Below are 18290 nucleotides of genomic sequence, written 5' to 3'. Positions count from 1 at the left end.
AACATTTATAGGTAAAGCTATGTTGATGGTAACTGTAAATCAGATTTTTGATGGTGATCTTACTCTAAATTTTGTTTGCTGAATATGAATTACAAATTTCTGAATTTGAAATATATCCATAAGAAGATTAAATCATCCTTTGACCTTTTAAAAATTACCTTTCAACCAAGTAATTATTTAAAATATTGCTATGAAGACAAAAGAGCCAATGGGCTAAAATTTACAGAAATATTAAAAAATATTAATGTAGTTCTACAGTATGAATTGCTATAAAATTTACAAATAATTAAATAACAAGTTAAATCAATATTAATTGAGAATTAAAAAGATATTTTAAAAGACAAAATTAAAAGTGGCTTTAAAAGTAATTTAAAAGAGATTATATTACCTAAATTATTCATGTAGAAAACATGTTAAATTCATCAAAATTAACAAATAAGTATATTTATAGATGCATTTATAAAAATTTATCAACTTAGTAATTGAATGGTCATTGAATATATTTAAAAAGAAATGTCAATTTTGATAAATTCTGCAAATCATTCACCTAACAGATGTTGGGGGAATTGAGAGCTTTTAAACTTTCTTTCTGGTCTGTTAGAGGATGACCGACTATTGCATCTTAACATTGAAATTTCTTCATCCAAACACCTTTGATTTGGCTGACAGTCTAAAAATCCTGCACTTCCAAGATGAGCATGAAAAGGTAAGGCCTACATAGTACTTAGGATTATGGTTAGCAATTTATGTAGTTACTCAAATATATAAAAGGGGTATGGCTGAGTTAAAAAAAGCAGTTACTCATATTCTGTGTAAAAAACTTATTGAATGCAGGCAAATTTTCTTCAAGTAAGAGCTTTTTATTAAAAAACAAACAAATCTGAAAAACCTAGTAATCTTTATTGTAACATAAAGTGTTAATAATGACCGAATTTTAAATTATAATGTTATAAAGGAAGGATGAGGTTGTCAAGCAGATAATAGTTTTCTCAATTTATTATTGCTAATGTCTTATATGAATAATTTTGTTAAATAGTGTATAATTATAGAATGATTTTTTTTAGACTTTTGAGAATCCTATCTAGAATAGGAGTTAGCAAACTGAAGTCCTTGGGCTAAATTCAACCCACCACTGTTTTTGTAAATAAAGTTTTATTGGAACACAGTCACACTCATTCATTCACATACTATTGATAGCCACTCTCATGCTACAACAACTGAGTTGCATAGTTACGATAAAGACCATATGGCCCACAAAACCTAAAATATTTAATATTTATCCCTTCCAGAAAGATTGCTGAGCTCCACTCTAAAATATGTTTGTATAACATGAAACAAGGAGCCAAAGCTCATAGTTGGACCAATGTTATAGTAAACATTAGACTTTAAAACATAGGCTAAAGCCCACTAATAAATAAACACATGTATAGAAATAAAAGTTGTATAGCAGTCTTGGTCATAAAGGGGGAATACAGATAATAGACAATATGCTTATAATTTTATTAAACCATTCATAAAAATAAAATACATATTTAAAAACCTATTAAGAGCTCATGAATCCCAAGAATATATCTGATGCCCCTAGTATGTCCATAGCAGAAATAAACACAATAATAGGTAATGTAATCATCTATAACAATGAAAGTATAATATGCTAATTAGACTGGAAGTCCTTCCAGATAACCTTCCAGATGAAGCCGGGGCTGTGAGGGAAGCCTGGGTCCCAAGTGCCAGAGGAAAGCTGGTGCTGGAAGTCGGAGGAAGGAAGTCCTACTCTTGCATGAATTTCATGCATCAGGCCTCTAGTAAATATATAAAAGATATAATTTTATAGCTGTTTCTGATTTATGGAATCATTATTCAGTCAATGGGTATATGAGAGCTGATAAAAGTTTATTCTCAAGGACTGTTTTGATTGTTTTAAATGTTCAATTTAAAAAATATTTTTACTAGAAAGGAAATATTCATATCTATAGTTTATACAGTTCCATTTATTTCTTAAATACTTGTTAACAAATGGGTTTCATGTGTATGTTTTAAATATGTTTGGAACACCATATGATTTGGTAAAGGCACTTCTGAAAGAGAATCACTTCAGGGTAAAGAATTTTATTTTCAAAGGCAATATTGACTTGATAATATGTTGTTGAATCTTATGAGCAAAGTGGGTGATAAACTGAGGTTATATAACTAGAGTCAACAACAAGGTATCATAATCTTTACTTGGCCAATCATGGGTTTTCCAGCTGTTTTTGCATAAGGCTTTATTTTTTCTTATATTGTTACTATTTATTTATATTCATAGATAGGTAAATATATATATATTTATACTTTTATATAGAATAATTGATTATAATTAATCCATGCTTTGGGAAATATGTGCTAATTTTAGTTATGAATTTTTCAAGTTACTCCCTGTAGATTAGAGGTTAGCCCAATATGGCCTGTAATCCCAATTTTATTGAGAAAAAATAAAAAGCAAAAAAATATTTCATGATACATGAAAATAATATAATATTCAAATTTTGTGCCCATAATTAAAGTTTTATTCAAATGTAACATGCACGTTTGTTCACAAATTGTCTATGGCTGCTTCATGTTACAATAGCAGAATTGAGTTCCCACCATAAGGCCCGTAAAACCTAAAATAATTACTACCTGCATATTACAGAAAAAAATCAACAAGCCCTGCTTAAGACTATGCAGATATTTGGGATAAGTAGAAAAGATTACTAATGTCTCCAATGAAACAGCATGCATTGCCCCCTACCCCTTTCTGTCCTCCATGAAAAAAACCAGTTTCCTCTCTTGTAAATTCATTTCTACATGTCTTTGCTCCATATAAATGTGAGATTCATTGACTTTTCCTTTGAACTTTGTAACATCTGCATAGCTTCCTTTTTAATAATAGGTTAAATAAAGCCTTTAACACATATTTATTTTATATCCATATGGGAGTTGATTTTTCATTTTTTTTTTTTTTTACATTTATCCTTCAACAGAATAGAAAGAATACATCAAAGTATATGCATTATTCTCCTTGCCCTACCTCTTCCATCATGTGAGGGTAGAGCACACAAAAGTGATCTGTTTATGCTCTGCCCTTTCAATATATGAATAAAAGACAAGGCCCAGGAAAAGTGCCCTTAAGCAACACAATAATTTGTGAAATGCCAGGTGTTTATACAACGTTTTCTTTTGGAGAGACTTTTGAAAATGAAACAAAAGGCATATTCAAGTGTAAAGGACATTCATTTCAAGCCAGTAACTTTTTTCCCCCTTTTCTTAAGAGAAGAACTCGGCCTAAAATAAAACTGGGGGATAATGCACCCCAGTGGATTGTGTCAATACAGCAATGTCTCCTAGAGGATCTGAGAAGGTGATTCAGGAGAAGAGTTACCTACCCCAGCAAGTTTTAATGCTGATTAATCTTGTTTCTGTACAAGCATTTAACTTCTAGAATTCTTACTTACCGTTGTTTCTTAAAGCATAGTTTTTTTAAAATCATTTTCTCACTAAATCCTTATTTTCCATGAGATACTAATCTTGCCAAATGGAGTTTGGGGTGACTTCTGCAATTAGCAAAATATTAACTTCTATTTTGAAGCAGAGAAAATGAATGTGAGTGTGTGTGTGTGTGTATGTACATTGTGTGCAGGAGTTTAACACTGGCTAGGAATGCAAATAATGAGAAAACTTCAAAGAATGTTTTGAACAGGGTTATATTTTTGGAATAAATGCAGAGAGTAAATATAAGATAATTACTTTGACAGAAGCTCTGGTAATTGGGATGCATGAGTTCTAATAAGTTAGAATCAATGTTTTTCATAAGATTCAACTCTCCTTTAGAGAGAAAAAGAGTAAATAAATGATAGCAGCACAAATATGCTAACCACCCAAAGTATGAGGCACAGTGATAATGACCCTCTTTTACATCATCTCCTCAGCAGTACTGTCTGCCCAAAGTAAGATCATGTGAGAAATGTGAGGCACATGAAAATAAAGCCCCACTTTAAATATTAGCAAGCCTTGTCTCTGGTAAAAGACTTTTATCCAGACTATAACTCTTATAAGTCAATAAACAACAATAATAATCTAATTTAAAATATGGCAAAAGACTTGAATAGACATTTCACTAAAGGAGACATCAAATAACTAGTAAGTACATGAAAAAACATTCAATATTATTAGTCACTGGGAAAATGCAAGTTAAAACCACACTGAAATATCACTGCATACCCCCTTGAAAGGAATGAATAAAAACAAAACAATAACAAGTCTTGGCAAAGATGTGGAGGAATTGGAACTCTCATATAATACCGGTAGAAATGTAAATTTGTGCAATCACTCTAGAAGTAATTTGGCGGTATTTTCAGAAGGTAAACATAACCTTTCAATGACCCAACAATTCCATCCATATACATCTACCCAAGTGTTGAGTTGTATGAGTTCTTTACATATTTTGGCTATTAACCTCTTGTCAGAGCTGTTGTTTGCAAATATCTGTTGTAGGTTTCTTTTGCTGTGCAGTAATTTTTTAGTGTGATATAGTCCCATTCACTCATTTTCACCTTTATTTCTCTTGCTTTTGGAGTCAATCTCATAAATGTTCTGCATGACCACGGTTCAGACGTTTAGTACCTATGTTTTCTTCTATGTAATTTATTGTTTCAGATCTTATATTTAGGTCCCTAATCCATTTTGAATTAGGTTTTGTACATGGGAACAAATTCTAATCTAATTTCATCCTTTTGCGTGTTGCTTACCCAAAATATATAAAGGACTTATACAACTCAAAACCAACCAAACAATCCAATTAAAAAATGGGCACAGAACCTGAACAGACATCTCTCCCAAGAAGACATACAAACAGCCAACAGATATATGAAAAGATGGTCAACCTCACCAGCTATTAGGGAAGTACAAATCAAAACTACTATGAGATACCATCTCACACCTGTTAGAATGGCAATTACCAAAAAGACAGGTAATAACAAGTGCTGGAGAGGTTGTAGAGAAAAAGGAACCCTCATTCACTGCTAGTGGGAATGTAAATTGGTACAGCCAGTATGGAAAACAATATGGAGGTCCCTCAAAAATTGAGAATATTGTTACCATATGATCCAACAATCTTTCTTCTGGGTATCTATTTTAAAAACCATCAAAAGAGTTATTTGCAAAGAAAAATGCATCCCTGTGCTCACTGCAGCATTATTTACGTGGCCAAGACATGGAGACAACCAAAGTGCCCTTCAATAGAAGATTGGATAAAGATGTGGTATATATATATATATATATATATATATATATATATATATATATACTATGGAATACTACTCACCCATAAGAAACGATGAAATACAGTCATTTGAGACAACATGGTTGTACCTTGAGAATATTATGCTCAGCGAAATAAGTCAGTCAGAAAAAAACTAAGAACCATATGATTTTACTCATTATGTGGGATATAAAATTGAAACTCATCGACAAAGACAATAATATGGTGGTTACCAGAGGGAAGGGGTGGGGCAGTGAAGGGTAAAGGAGGACAAATGTGTGATGATAGAAGATGATTTGACTTTGGGTGGTGGGCACACAATGCAATATATAAATCCCGTATCATAGAAATGTACACTTGAAACCTACATGATCCTATTAACCAATGTCATCCCAATAAATTTAACAAGAAAAGAATATACCCAAGTGAAATGAAAACATTTGTCCACAGAAGACTTGTATATGAATATTCATAGCGGTAGTACTCATAGCCCAAAACTAGAAATAATTGAGATGAATAATTCAGGTGAATGGATAACCAAACTCAGTATATCCATGCAATGGACTACTATTCAACAATTCAAAGGAACATAATACTAACACATGCTACAACATGAAATGAGCCTGGAAACATGTGAAGCAAAAGAAGCCAGATGCAAAAGACTGCATGCTCTTATGATTCCATTTGTATGAAATATGCAGAAAAGGCAAACTTATAGAGACAGAAAGCAAATCAGTTATTTCCTGGGAGTGGTAACAGAAGTTGACTACAGGCTGGTGGGAATTTGGTGGATGATGGATATACTATAAAACTGGACAGTGGTGGTGGTGGCACAACTCCCTACTTCACTAAAAATTACTGAATTGTACAGTCACCAAAAAAAAAAATCACAGGGTATAAATTAGACCTTAATAAAACTGTAAACAATCTGTTTTAAAACATTTAAATTTCAAGCCTATTTTATGGCACAAGTTTTAATAACTTTTAGATTAAATTGCTCAAAACTAAACCGTAATTAACAAAGCCTCACCCATTTGGTTAAATATTTTAACCAGAAGGCAGATGCTCATTCAGGCCCCAGGGACTTGCATTACAAAACAATTCCACAGCGTTGTTCTACAATAATCTGGTGTCAGTGTTCCATATATATCTTCAAAATCCATTCCCTTGTCAAATGAGTTTGAATAGCACTGCATACTACATTTACCTCCTAGTGAGTCACAGTGCTTCCTAGCATAATAAAAGTTCTGAAAAGTCCTGCATCAGCAACAACATAATTTGAGTTAACTCTACTTTAAAAAATGAAATATCTTTACCATCTAGAAAGACTTGTATTCTCCAACCAGTTTTATTAACTAATAACATTTTCATTTCTATTTTAGATTTTATTGAATGCAAAGCATTACATATGCAGTCAAAGTGCTTATGTATCCAAATTCCATCACTTCTACAGCTGTATCCATTATTCTGAAGTGGTGTATTATTATATTACTAGAGGCCTGGTGCACGAATTCGTGCATGGGTGGGGTCCCTTTGGGTGGCCTGCAGGGATTGGGCTGAAACCCACAGTCCAATGCTGCCTGCAGCTCCTACCTGCCACTCCTGCTCATCCCTGCCCCACTGTGCCTGCCACAGGCTCGTGCCCAATCAGTCCCAACTGCTTACCAGCCATCAGCCTTGCAGCTTGGTGCCCTCCCAAGGGGAGTGGCCTGTGGGATCGGGCTGAAACCAGCTTTCTGACATTCCCCGAGGGGTCCCAGATTGTGAGAGGGTTCAGGCCAGGCTGAGGGACCCCACCGGTGCACGATTGGGATGGGGAGGGACCACAGGAGGGCTCCAGGGTGTGTCCAGCCCATCTCGCTCAGTCCCGATTGGCCAAACCCCAGCAGTAAGCTAATCTACCGGTATGAGCATCTGCCCCCTGGTGGTCAGTGCATGTCATAGTGAGCGGTTGAGCAGCCTTAGCATATCATTAGCGTATTATGCTTTGATTGGTTGCTCGGTTGTTCTGCCGTTTGGTCTATTTGCATATTACCCTTTTATTATATAGGATTACTACATAGATATGTCTATAAATAACATATGGTATTTTCTACATATTTCTGTACTTTCTATAAACAATGACATACTTGCTTCCCCCCTGCCCACCCCCCCCCCCCTCAAAATTGTGCCTTTGAGATTTGTCCATGTTATGGATGGTTCATTTTCATAGGTGTTTAGTATTTCATTATATGATTACATCCAAAATGTGTTTATCCAGTTTATAGTAAATTTAGCTATTACAGATAATGATGCGACAAGCATTATGGATATGTCTGTTTGGTACTGGTAGTGAATTCTTGTCTAGAACATATTTCTAAAGGTAGAATTGCTTTATCAAAGCATATGCTCATGTTCAAGTTTACTATGATGGCAAATTGCTCTGCCAGAGTGGCTGTTCCAATCCATACTAACATAAGCATGTTTAAAATCTGTTCCTCTAAATTCTTGCTAATACATGTTATGAACATATTTCAAAGTATCTATATATGTGCTATGTAGATGTTAAATGCTTTAGTTTGCATTTCCTTGGTTACTAGTGAGATTGAGCATCTTCCCCTTTTCCTGACTTCCGTTGATTAATGGAAGCATTTCCTCTTCTATGATTTTCTATATTTCATTTTAAAGTTATTTATTTATTGATCTAATTCTTTAGACCACTTAGAATTTAATTTTTCACCCTTTCCCAACTCAGTTGTAATGTCAACTCTGCCCTCTATTAGTTTTTTTTTTGTTTTTGTTTTTTGTTGTTGTTTTTTTTCCCTTTTAAATATATTTCATTGAGTCTCTACAGAGAGGAAGGGAGAGGGATAGAGAGTCAGAAACATCGATGAGAGAGAAACATCGACCAGCTGCCTCCTGCACACTCCCCACCGGGGATGCGCCCGCAACCAAGGCACACGCCCCTGACCGGAATCGAACCTGGGACCCTCAGTCCGCAGGCCGACACTCCATCCACTGAGCCAAACCGGTTTCGGCAAGTTTTTTATAAATATCTATGTCTGTTTCTAGGCTGTCTTCTGTTCCATTAGTCATTTTTCTATGTCTGCACATTAACTTGCTATCTACTTGCTGTAATTTAATAAATAATAAATCTTGCCATCCAGAGGAGCATGTCTCTGTACCTTGTTGCTCTAACATAATCTTCAGTGTATTTTTTCTAACTGTATTTACGTTCTCCAGGGCTTCCTCCACAGTCTTATCATCTGCACTTAGGAGAGTTCTAATTTGTATACTTTCTTCCCTCTTTTTATTATATTACATTGGCTGAAACTTCTGGCACAATAGTACATAGAAGCGGTAATGGCGGGGTTCTTGACTGGCTCCAGATTTTAAAGAGGATGCTTTTAAACCTTCACCACTAAGTACATTAACTGGAAGATTTAGACACATAAGTTTAATCACATTAAGAAAGTTCTGCTATTTTGCTACGGTGTTTCCTAAAGCAGCATTAAGAACTACAAATTTTTTTCTTGCATGTGATCATGCTTTAATGTATAATTTAAATTTTGCTGAATAACAAGATACCCCCAGACTTAGTGGCTTAAAGTAACAATGATTTATTATTTCCTCATGATTCTGCACATTGGCTAAGCCAGTCTGCAGCTTTCTTTTAGGCTCACTCCCAGAGCTACATTCAGCAGGCCCTCAAGGGCTCAGCTGGGACTATTGTGACCTCTTTGTTCATTTGTCCTTTCATTCTGCAGGAGGCTAGCCCACACTTGTTCACATGATCATATCAGGACTCAGAGCCACAAGAAAGAGGAAGAACCAATGCACCAAAACTTTTTAAGCCTCTTCTTGCATCAGATTTGCTACTGTCCCATTGGCCAAAGCTACTGTTGCACATGACCAAGTCCAGATTCAAGGGTGGAGAACCAGATTCCACTTCATGATGGGAGGAGCAGCCATTCTTTACAGTCTGGAGTCTTCTTTATTACTGTGCCGTGCTATAGTAACAGTTTCTTCTGATGTAAAACTATATTTTTCCTGTGATACAGATACCCAGGTATTTGGTCATTTTCTATACAAATGTCACACACAAGACAATGAATTTACTGTGTAGTACACATACACACACACACACACACACACACACACACGCGAGGCCCAGTGCACAAAATTCATGCACAGGGGTCGGGGAGTCCCTCAGCCCAGCCTGCACCCTCTTGCAATCTGTGACCCCTTGGGGGATGTCTGACTGCTAATTTAGGCCCGATCCTGCAGGAATCGGGACATCCCCCTCGCAACCTGGGACTGCTGGCCCCTAACTGCTCGCCTGCCTGCCTGCCTGATCACATCTAACCACTCTGCCTGCCTGCTTCATCATCCCTAACCAGTCGCCTGCCTGCATGATTGCCCCTAACTGCTTGTCTGCCTGCCTCATCACCCCTAACGACCTCTGACTGCCTACCTGATCACCCCTAACCACTCTGCCTGCCTGCCTGATGCTGCTAACTGCTCACCTGCCTTCCTGATTACCCCTAACCACTCGCCTGCCTGATCACCCCCGATCGCCCATAAACGCCTCTGCCTCGGCTCCCGCCACCACAGCTGCATCTGGAAGGACGTCCGGAATGATGTCTGGAAGGTCGTTTGGCTGTCTGCTCTACTTAGCATATTATGCTTTTATTATTATAGAAACACACATATATACAAACACACATACACACACACACGTGTGTGTGTGTGTGTGTATATATATATATATATATATATATATATATATATATATATATATGTCTATACATTCAGAAGGAATCAGCTCTTAATTTTTCTTTCTATTTCTATCCTTGTCCAGTTTTGTACCAAGATTTCTAAGTTAAGAAACATTTAATAGTGCTCTTTTTGCTGAAACAATTTGTCCAGACTAGCAAGTATGTGTTCCATAAATATGGGTGCTCTAAAATGTCTATTGCTGTGCAAGACAGGGGGCCATACGAGAAGAGTATAATCATGTTTGAGTCAATCTATTTGTTACTGGCTATGTGGTGATGCATGTTTAAAAATCTATTAATTTTGGAAATTTATAATTCTATAGATATTCATCTATTTCTTATGTTTCTTTAATTTGGCTTAGAGATGCTCATGGAATTCACAGAGATTTAAAAAATATCTATGTGCTCCTTTTTATTCCAAATTCATTTCTTTTTGTCTTTTCTCTTTTTTTCTACACCAATTTGACAGATATTTATATACCATTGATTTCTTTAAAAAAACACACACAAATTTTTGGTTTTGGTGATCATCTCTTTATGATCTACCTTTGTTCCTCCTCCTTTCTTCCTCTTCCTCTCTTTAATTTTATCCTATACTAGAGGCCCAGTACATGAAATTCATGCACAGGGAGGGGGGGGGGTGTCCCACAGCGGGATGGGGTCTAAACCAGCAGTTGGACATCCTTATCACAATCCGGGACCGCTGTCTCCTAACTACTTGCCTGCCTACCGGCTTGATCGTTGCCTAACCACTCTCCTGCCGGATTCATGGCCCCCAACTGCCCTCCCCTGCCAGCCTCATGGCCCCCAATTGTTCTCCCTGGCCAGCCTCATGGCCCCCAACTGCCCTCCCTTGCCAGCCTCATGGCCCCCAACTGCCCTCCCTGGCCAGCCTCATGGCCCCCAACTGGCCTTTCTTGCTGGCCTGATCGCCCCTAACCACCTCCGTCTCAGCCCCCACCCTGTGGCTTTGTCTGGAAGAATGTGGGACATCCAGAAGATGTCCAGTCCCCTGGTGTAATTAGCATATTACCCTTTTATTAGTATAGGTTTCCCCTAACACATCCATCAGTCTGGTCTCTACAAAGATTAGAGTTAAGAATATATAGAGTCCATGTGTACAGATGCAGATGTCTCCTCTGTCTATACCTGTAGTCTCTTTGAAAAAGCATTAATTCCACCCAAGCTTGTAGCTCAGTTGGTTAGAGCCACATCTTGATATACCAAGGTTGTGGGTTTGATCCCTGGTCAGTGTACATACAAGAAGCAACCAATGAATGCCTAAGTAAGTGGAACAACAAATCTCTCTCTCTCTCTCTCTCTCTCTCTCTCTCTCTCTCTCTCTCTCAATTACAAAAATAAAAGCATTAATTCCCCCGTTTTCCCCCATGGCTAGCTTAAATAACAATATCCTATTATTGTGTTTGTAGGATTAATAAAAAGAATGGTTTTGTTGATTCAACTATTATTTAGCTGTCTTAAATGCATTGTAAATGCTGAACTTATTCAAAGGTATTTATTTTGAAGTCTTCCTAATGAAATTTGCTCATGAAATAGCCATTAAATCTTCCAAAGTCTCTGAGAAAGAGTCGAATGTTTCTATTTTTAAGTAAAATGTGTGTGAGAAAGCAAGTATTTCAATTATCTCCACTACCTTTCATCTTGGAGAATAATAACTAACAGCAAAAATAAGCAACAAAGCTGAGTTCAAAGGTTGCTTCTATACTGGATAACTTAAGCAGATTTCTATAAATTTCGATTAAATGAGTATATTACTGTAAGTTCTCCCTCTAAATTCTATTAATCAGCAATGCTATAGAACATAAGTAACTGATATTCTTAATTTTGACACTAAGGCCCATGCATAAAATAAAAGTATCTTCTGAATGTCTAAGAAAGATTAAATTATTAATCAGCACAGTTTTAAGGCTAACTGAAATATTTTGTCCCTGTTACTCAAAAATTAATAATTCCTATATGGTATCTAACAAAACAGATAAGTACATTTGCCAAAACTACAGAGAAACAGTTAAACTTTCCCATTCCAAGTAAATCAGAACAATGTAATTTCTATTGTGGGGGCAAAATATCTTTCAGACAAGTGAAAGTATCTCTTATATTAACAACATACATTTTCTCAACAACATCTCTTACATTCATCCTCATCTTTCTAGTTCAAATTGCCTTCTCTTGTGTTAAGAGTACCTTCAAGTCCCTTGATACCCTTAACACAATTCCTAACTGGCTTCTTTGCCTCTGGTATCTCATCTCTCTAACCCATCTAAACTTCGTTACTAAGGCTCTGACTTTACCAGCTCAATATTTTGCAATACCTCCCCATTGTCTATTTATTGAAGTCTAACCATATTACTCTGCTTCCAAGATATGAATATGCCCAAATTACCATTCCAGCCTTCCTAGAATTTACTGCCCTACTATTACTACTTACTTTTAGAATGCCCTGCTCCAGCAAAATCTGCTGAAGAATTACACGCTCCCTCTCTACCTATCAGAGTCTACTCACAATACAAGTCCCAGTCAGAATGCTCCCCTCTCTATTCTCAAGAAGCAGCCTTCTCATCATATATCAATTCATAATCCCTGTTGCTCATTCTTATATAACTCTCCCATTCTATTCTGTGTTCTAGTCAAGCCAATCTTACCTATCTGTAGTGTAAGTGTATTGAGACAGGAAAGATTTATCCTATTTCAGCCACCTCTTCAACAACATGTAACAGTGACTTGCATAAGTAGTGATTGAACTGATGTTTGAGACATTCAGTTGGAGCCTAAAGATTAGGAAATTGACAGAGCACCTGCCTTCTATTCTCTATTCCCAATGATTTTTTTAAGTGAACCAAACAGTTAAAATGACCAAGTATTTCTGTTCCCCAAAATCTATGGCCATGAAAAAACATCTCTAAGTACAAAATATAATACAAACTGATGAATTTATTTATTCCTAAGGGGCATTAATTCTAGGTCCTACTAATCCAGTGAAGAATTTCCTGGGAAAGGCCACCCAATTACTGTATTTACTTTTCTGAGCTATTCAGTGTTACTAGAGGCATAAATTAATTTCAATAAATAAACAAAAATTGAGTTGGTAATATACTAACAAATGTTTCACTGGCCTTCATCTTCAAAAGAAGAAGAAAAGCAAAGCAAATGAGCACCTTTTATATATAATAACATGTTCTAATTCAGGTGCTATAAGTGTGGCAAAAACTGAATTAACTATGTCAGAAGATGGATGACTTCCCATTAACTGCATTCTATAATAATGTTAAGAACATATTAATTATGAAGGCTTTTCAATTCAATTGTCTATAAACAGAAGAGGTTAAGTCAATTTTATGTACTTCAAAGAATTTTTGAGTAGGCTGCTACAGTAATACATGAATAATTAGGAAATTGATTACTTTAAAAAATTACTTTCTCCTATACATCAACATGTCCTTTCTCTCATTCTCTCTTTTATTCTTGTTCTCTCACTTGCTCTGTCTCTGTTTGTACATATAAATAATATACATGTATTTAAATAAACATGCACTTAAATACTCAAGTTTAATACATGTCTATAAAATATAATAATAATTATACTTAGAGATATTTTTCTATAACTAACAATAAGTGGAAGCATGGAATGGGCTGGGCTAGTCATCAAGTATTACAAAATAACTACAGGCCTGGTGCATAAAAATTGGTGCACTCAGGGAGGGGGGGCAGTCCTCAGCCCAGCCTGCACTCTCTCGCAGTCAGGGACCCCTGGGGGGGATGTCCACCTGCCAGCTTAGGCCCGCTCCCCGGAGGATTGGGCCTAAGCTGGCAGTCAGACATCCCTCTGGCAGCCTGGGAGCCCTTGGGGAATGTCCACCTGCCACAGCCGGACTTCCTTAGTGCTGCAGAAGAGGTGAGAGAGGCTGCCGCTACCGCCATTGCGCTTGCAGCCCTCAGCCTGGCTTGTGGCTGAGCAGAGCTCCCCCTGTGGGAGCGCACTGACCACCAGGGGGCAGCCTCTATGTTGAGTTTCTGCCCCCTGGTGGTCAGTATGCATTATAGTGACCAGTTGTTCCCCGTCATTAGGGTCAATTTGCGTATTACCCTTTTATTATTTAGGAGGATAGAACATACTAGAAGATAATTGCTACCTTAGACTAACCAAGATATTATAGATACATCTTTATACAGTTAATTTTCATTATTTGTGGATTCCTTATTTTGGAATTTGCCTACTCACTGAAATTTATTTGTAACCATTAAGTCAATATCTGTGGTGCTTTTAACAATCATTCACAGACACACACAGAGCATTGAAAAATAAGTCACCTGACATGTCCCCACCTAAGATTGAACAAGGCAACTCTGCCTTCTTGTTTCAGCTTTCATACTGTAAACAAGTGTCCTTTGCAAAGTTTGTTTAATGCCATGTTTTTCACGTTTTTGTCCTTTCAATCAGTGATTTTACTGTCTAAATGGTCATCAAGAGTGCTGTCTAGTGATTTTGCTGTCTAGAGTTCCTAAGCACAAGAATGCTATGCCTTATGGAGAAAATATATGTGTTAGATAAGCTTCATTCAGGCTTGAATTATAGTGCTGTTGGTCATGAGTCCAATGTTAATGAATCAACAATACATATTAAGTAAAATGTCTTTAAATGAAAACACATGCAAAACAAAAATGTGTATTGATCAGTTTACAAAAATATTGTGACCAGAGACTCACTGGAACATAACCCTATATTTCCCCTAGAAGCTCTGGTTCAATTGTAGCTAATTCAGTATTCATAGCACTTTATAGAATATAACTACCAAAAATAGAGAGGATCAACACACACAATACAATCACACACACACACACACACACACACACACACGCACATCTAAAGAGACTCACCAAATAGATTCCTTTCCATTCCAATCTACAGAGAAAAATACATGAAGAGATGGCTTTCACTCATGTCTATCTATTATTATGTCTCTCAGTACAAAATGATAATATTAATCCATTTACTAAAACCTTACCTAGATTCCTATTTCAATTTTAACATAATCCAAACTCCTTTCCACTATGGCCTATAGGGCCCTACTTGATCAGGTCTTTTCTTATTACTCAGAACTTGTTTCATATCACACTCCCCCTCCTGTCCCACCACATCTACAACTTTGTCATTTCTGCTTTGAATGTTCCCTCTTCATCCCCAATATTTCCAATGCTGGTTTGTTTTCATTATTTAAATATTGACTTAAAAATCACTTTTACAGAGTCTTTTGGTAATCATCCTATCTAAAGAACCTCTTTTCTCCTAGTTACTTTTCTTCTTCCTTTCTCTTATATATTCTTAATACTGAATCTCTCTCTAAACTCAATTTATTTGTGTGTTTGGGATGCCCTCCCATGCTCACCCTCAGAATATACGCTTCAGGAAGAAAGGAGCTTTCTCTGAATTATTCACAGCTATATCTCTAGTACCTAGAACAGTGCCTGACATATAGTAAATGCTCAATAATCATTTATTAAATGAATAATTGCTCTGACTTGGCAACAAGTGAATGAAAATTTGAATTTACAATGTTAAGCTTTTTAAGAGCTTATAGTGTCTCATCATGACAAGATAAATATAATATTAAGTAGTACAGAATAAAGTAGAATGAAGCGCTATGTTGATTAGGGAAAATTCTTGTGTGCTAAACTGGTTAGGGAAGATACGTTTCAAGAATAGAATGGTGCTCTGTCCACATTCATGTCTGTCCACAGGAAGACACCAGAATGCTGCTAGATGAGCTTCTATGAGCTAAAGGGAGGAAAGTCACTCTATGACCAGGATGTGACTATCCACAAAGAAAATAAAATTCATACCATATGGAACACAGATATTTAACTTAATGGCAATTTTTTATTATTTTTAGATACTGGAACCTTAATCCAAATCCTGAAACATTGATTCAGTGAGGAACTTTTAATTTGCCAAGATGAAAATAAAAAAGTGATTCTTCTCTCCCTGCCTTGAGGTGGGGGGTGAGGCGGTACATTAAAAGTCACTTTTGCTACAGAAACTGCAAAATGAAGGTTCTAATCTCAGAGAACAGAGAGGCCAAATGGAATATGCCTGACATTCAGGATAAGGCTTTACACTCAACCAGTAATCACCGGTGTTAATATATACTTTAAAAAGAATTCATTCAGTGTTTTGGTAGGGCAATTTCTATAAAGACACTGCCTATTATAAAAAATCTGGCAGAGTCAGAATCAGATTTTAAACCTTAGTAGGTCTTTTTAATCGAGTCCTTATTATATTTTCATTTTTCTTCCTTTGCCTAACCTCAACTTTACAATGTCTACAAAATGATCATTTCAAAGATCATACTAAAATGTCAGTGTTATAGTCACTGTTGTTAATATGTTTGTTATCTTAAAGGTCCATTCCCTTGGGCCAAAAGTCTACATAGAGAAGAGATTTTAAGGTATCCAAGTCAAATATTCTTTCCAATTTCACTTATTCAGCTATAGAATGGACATGACACTGGATAAGCATGGGTTCTAACCAGCTGTGTGTCCTTGGACAAGTCCACTTGCCTTTCTAAGCCTCATTTTCCTTATCTTCAAAGAAGCTGAAATAAGATACTTCTTCAGATCTCTTTTGGGGCTTTCAAAAAAGACCTTCTGAATCTACTTGAGAGTGAAATATTAACAGACAAGAGATTAACAAATATTTCACACCAAATTCAACAGCATGCATTTTCTGAGAAAATTCTAATAATAGAAAACAAGTCCAGAGGAGGTACATCATAATTTGAACTTATATCATTTTAGGTAGCATCATTTCTAAACAGGCTAATGTAGCTAAATTGAACCTAAAACTCCCACACAGCTGCTAAAATTTTATTAGTGGAAGAAAATGTCTAATGTGAAGTCTGAGTACTGTATAGGAACTTGTGCTTAAATTCAAGTGTAAATATAAGTAATGAGTAGATTTTTTCCCACCTCTGAAATGTCACAGAGTATTAAGAGAGCAAATTTATAGTCAGTCTTTAGATTTAACTAGATCAATAAATGATTAACAGAAAAAAACTAAGATAACAAACTATTTTAGAACTGATTAAAAGGTAATATTACAGTATTTCCAGATGAAATATACTAGAAAGTGTGTAAGAATTAGTCTTTATGTGCTCATGGAGTTTGTAGAAAATATTACTATAAAATAGCACCTCAACTATTTAGAACATAACGTATAACAAATTCATTGCCATTTTATGGAAGAATATGAAAAAAGTGTGATTGATAAAATAACAGAACCATTATTTGCATGTTTTAAATCAACCACTTCTTAGAGAGCGCATTTATTTTCAGCTAAATGTGAATAGAGAATTTCTAGATTGCTATATTTAGACAAAGGTAATCCGTTATCAGAAGTTTTGACTGAGAAAGTATTTATCCCAGTGTGATAATGTCTTTTAAAACTCATGAAACTTCACCTAGGGCAATGAGATCAGATTCACGGTTTAAAAAAGAATATACCATATTATGACTAGTTGGTCAAATACTCTATAAAATAAAATATAAAACGACTAGTATCCAATTCAAAGGGATACACTGGCACATTTCTTTCTATCCTTTGCAATACTTTTCACTAATTAAAGAAACCCAATATGGATTGACTTAAAAAATTCTTTGTCTTAAAAGAAACAGGTACAAACTTTGACTATACAAAAATCAAGGTAATTCCAATTGTATACATTTCTCCATTGTAAAGTTTTCCAGATTTTACTGGTAGAGATAATAATGCTCATATCCTTTTCCTATGCCCTGCTGGAGGATGGTGAATATCTTTTTGCTAGTTACATTCTAAAGCACACAGTAGATGCCAGGTGAATTGAATAATAAACATACTTTAAGACACAATGGGAAAATAAATTCACAAAAACATGAGAATTCAGTTTTAATTTAGTTCTTAAGATTGAGAACACTTAAAAATCAATATTTCTTAAAAAGTTGAAGGAGGTCTAAATTAGAGCTTTGAAAATAAATTTTTGATTCTTAACTAGTTTCTTGACCTCATCCAAGATATTTTTCCATTTCCCTAAAGGTAAAGGGAATACAGAGATTTGTGAACTTGCCGAAAGAACTGTGTATACTTAATCCACATTCTTAATTCTAAATAATTCTTAATAATTATTCTTAATTCTAAAGCTTATTGTGGTAAATCCAGATATTTGTTAACTTGTTGTCAAGCCAGAATGTTTATATAGGCCCTT

At 35.8% G+C, this 18290-nt stretch overlaps 1 protein-coding gene across 1 annotated transcript in view; it reads right to left on the bottom strand.

Moving 5' to 3' along the window:
• Nucleotides 1-18290, bottom strand: part of KCNH8 (potassium voltage-gated channel subfamily H member 8) — a 276310-nt gene that overhangs the window by 237442 nt on the left and 20578 nt on the right. The window lies entirely within an intron of this gene.

Source organism: Myotis nattereri, assembly GCF_964212035.1.
Source record: "Myotis nattereri genome assembly, chromosome: 14".
Classification (NCBI taxonomy): Eukaryota; Metazoa; Chordata; class Mammalia; order Chiroptera; family Vespertilionidae; genus Myotis; species Myotis nattereri.
This window is presented reverse-complemented; position numbering and strand designations above follow the sequence as displayed.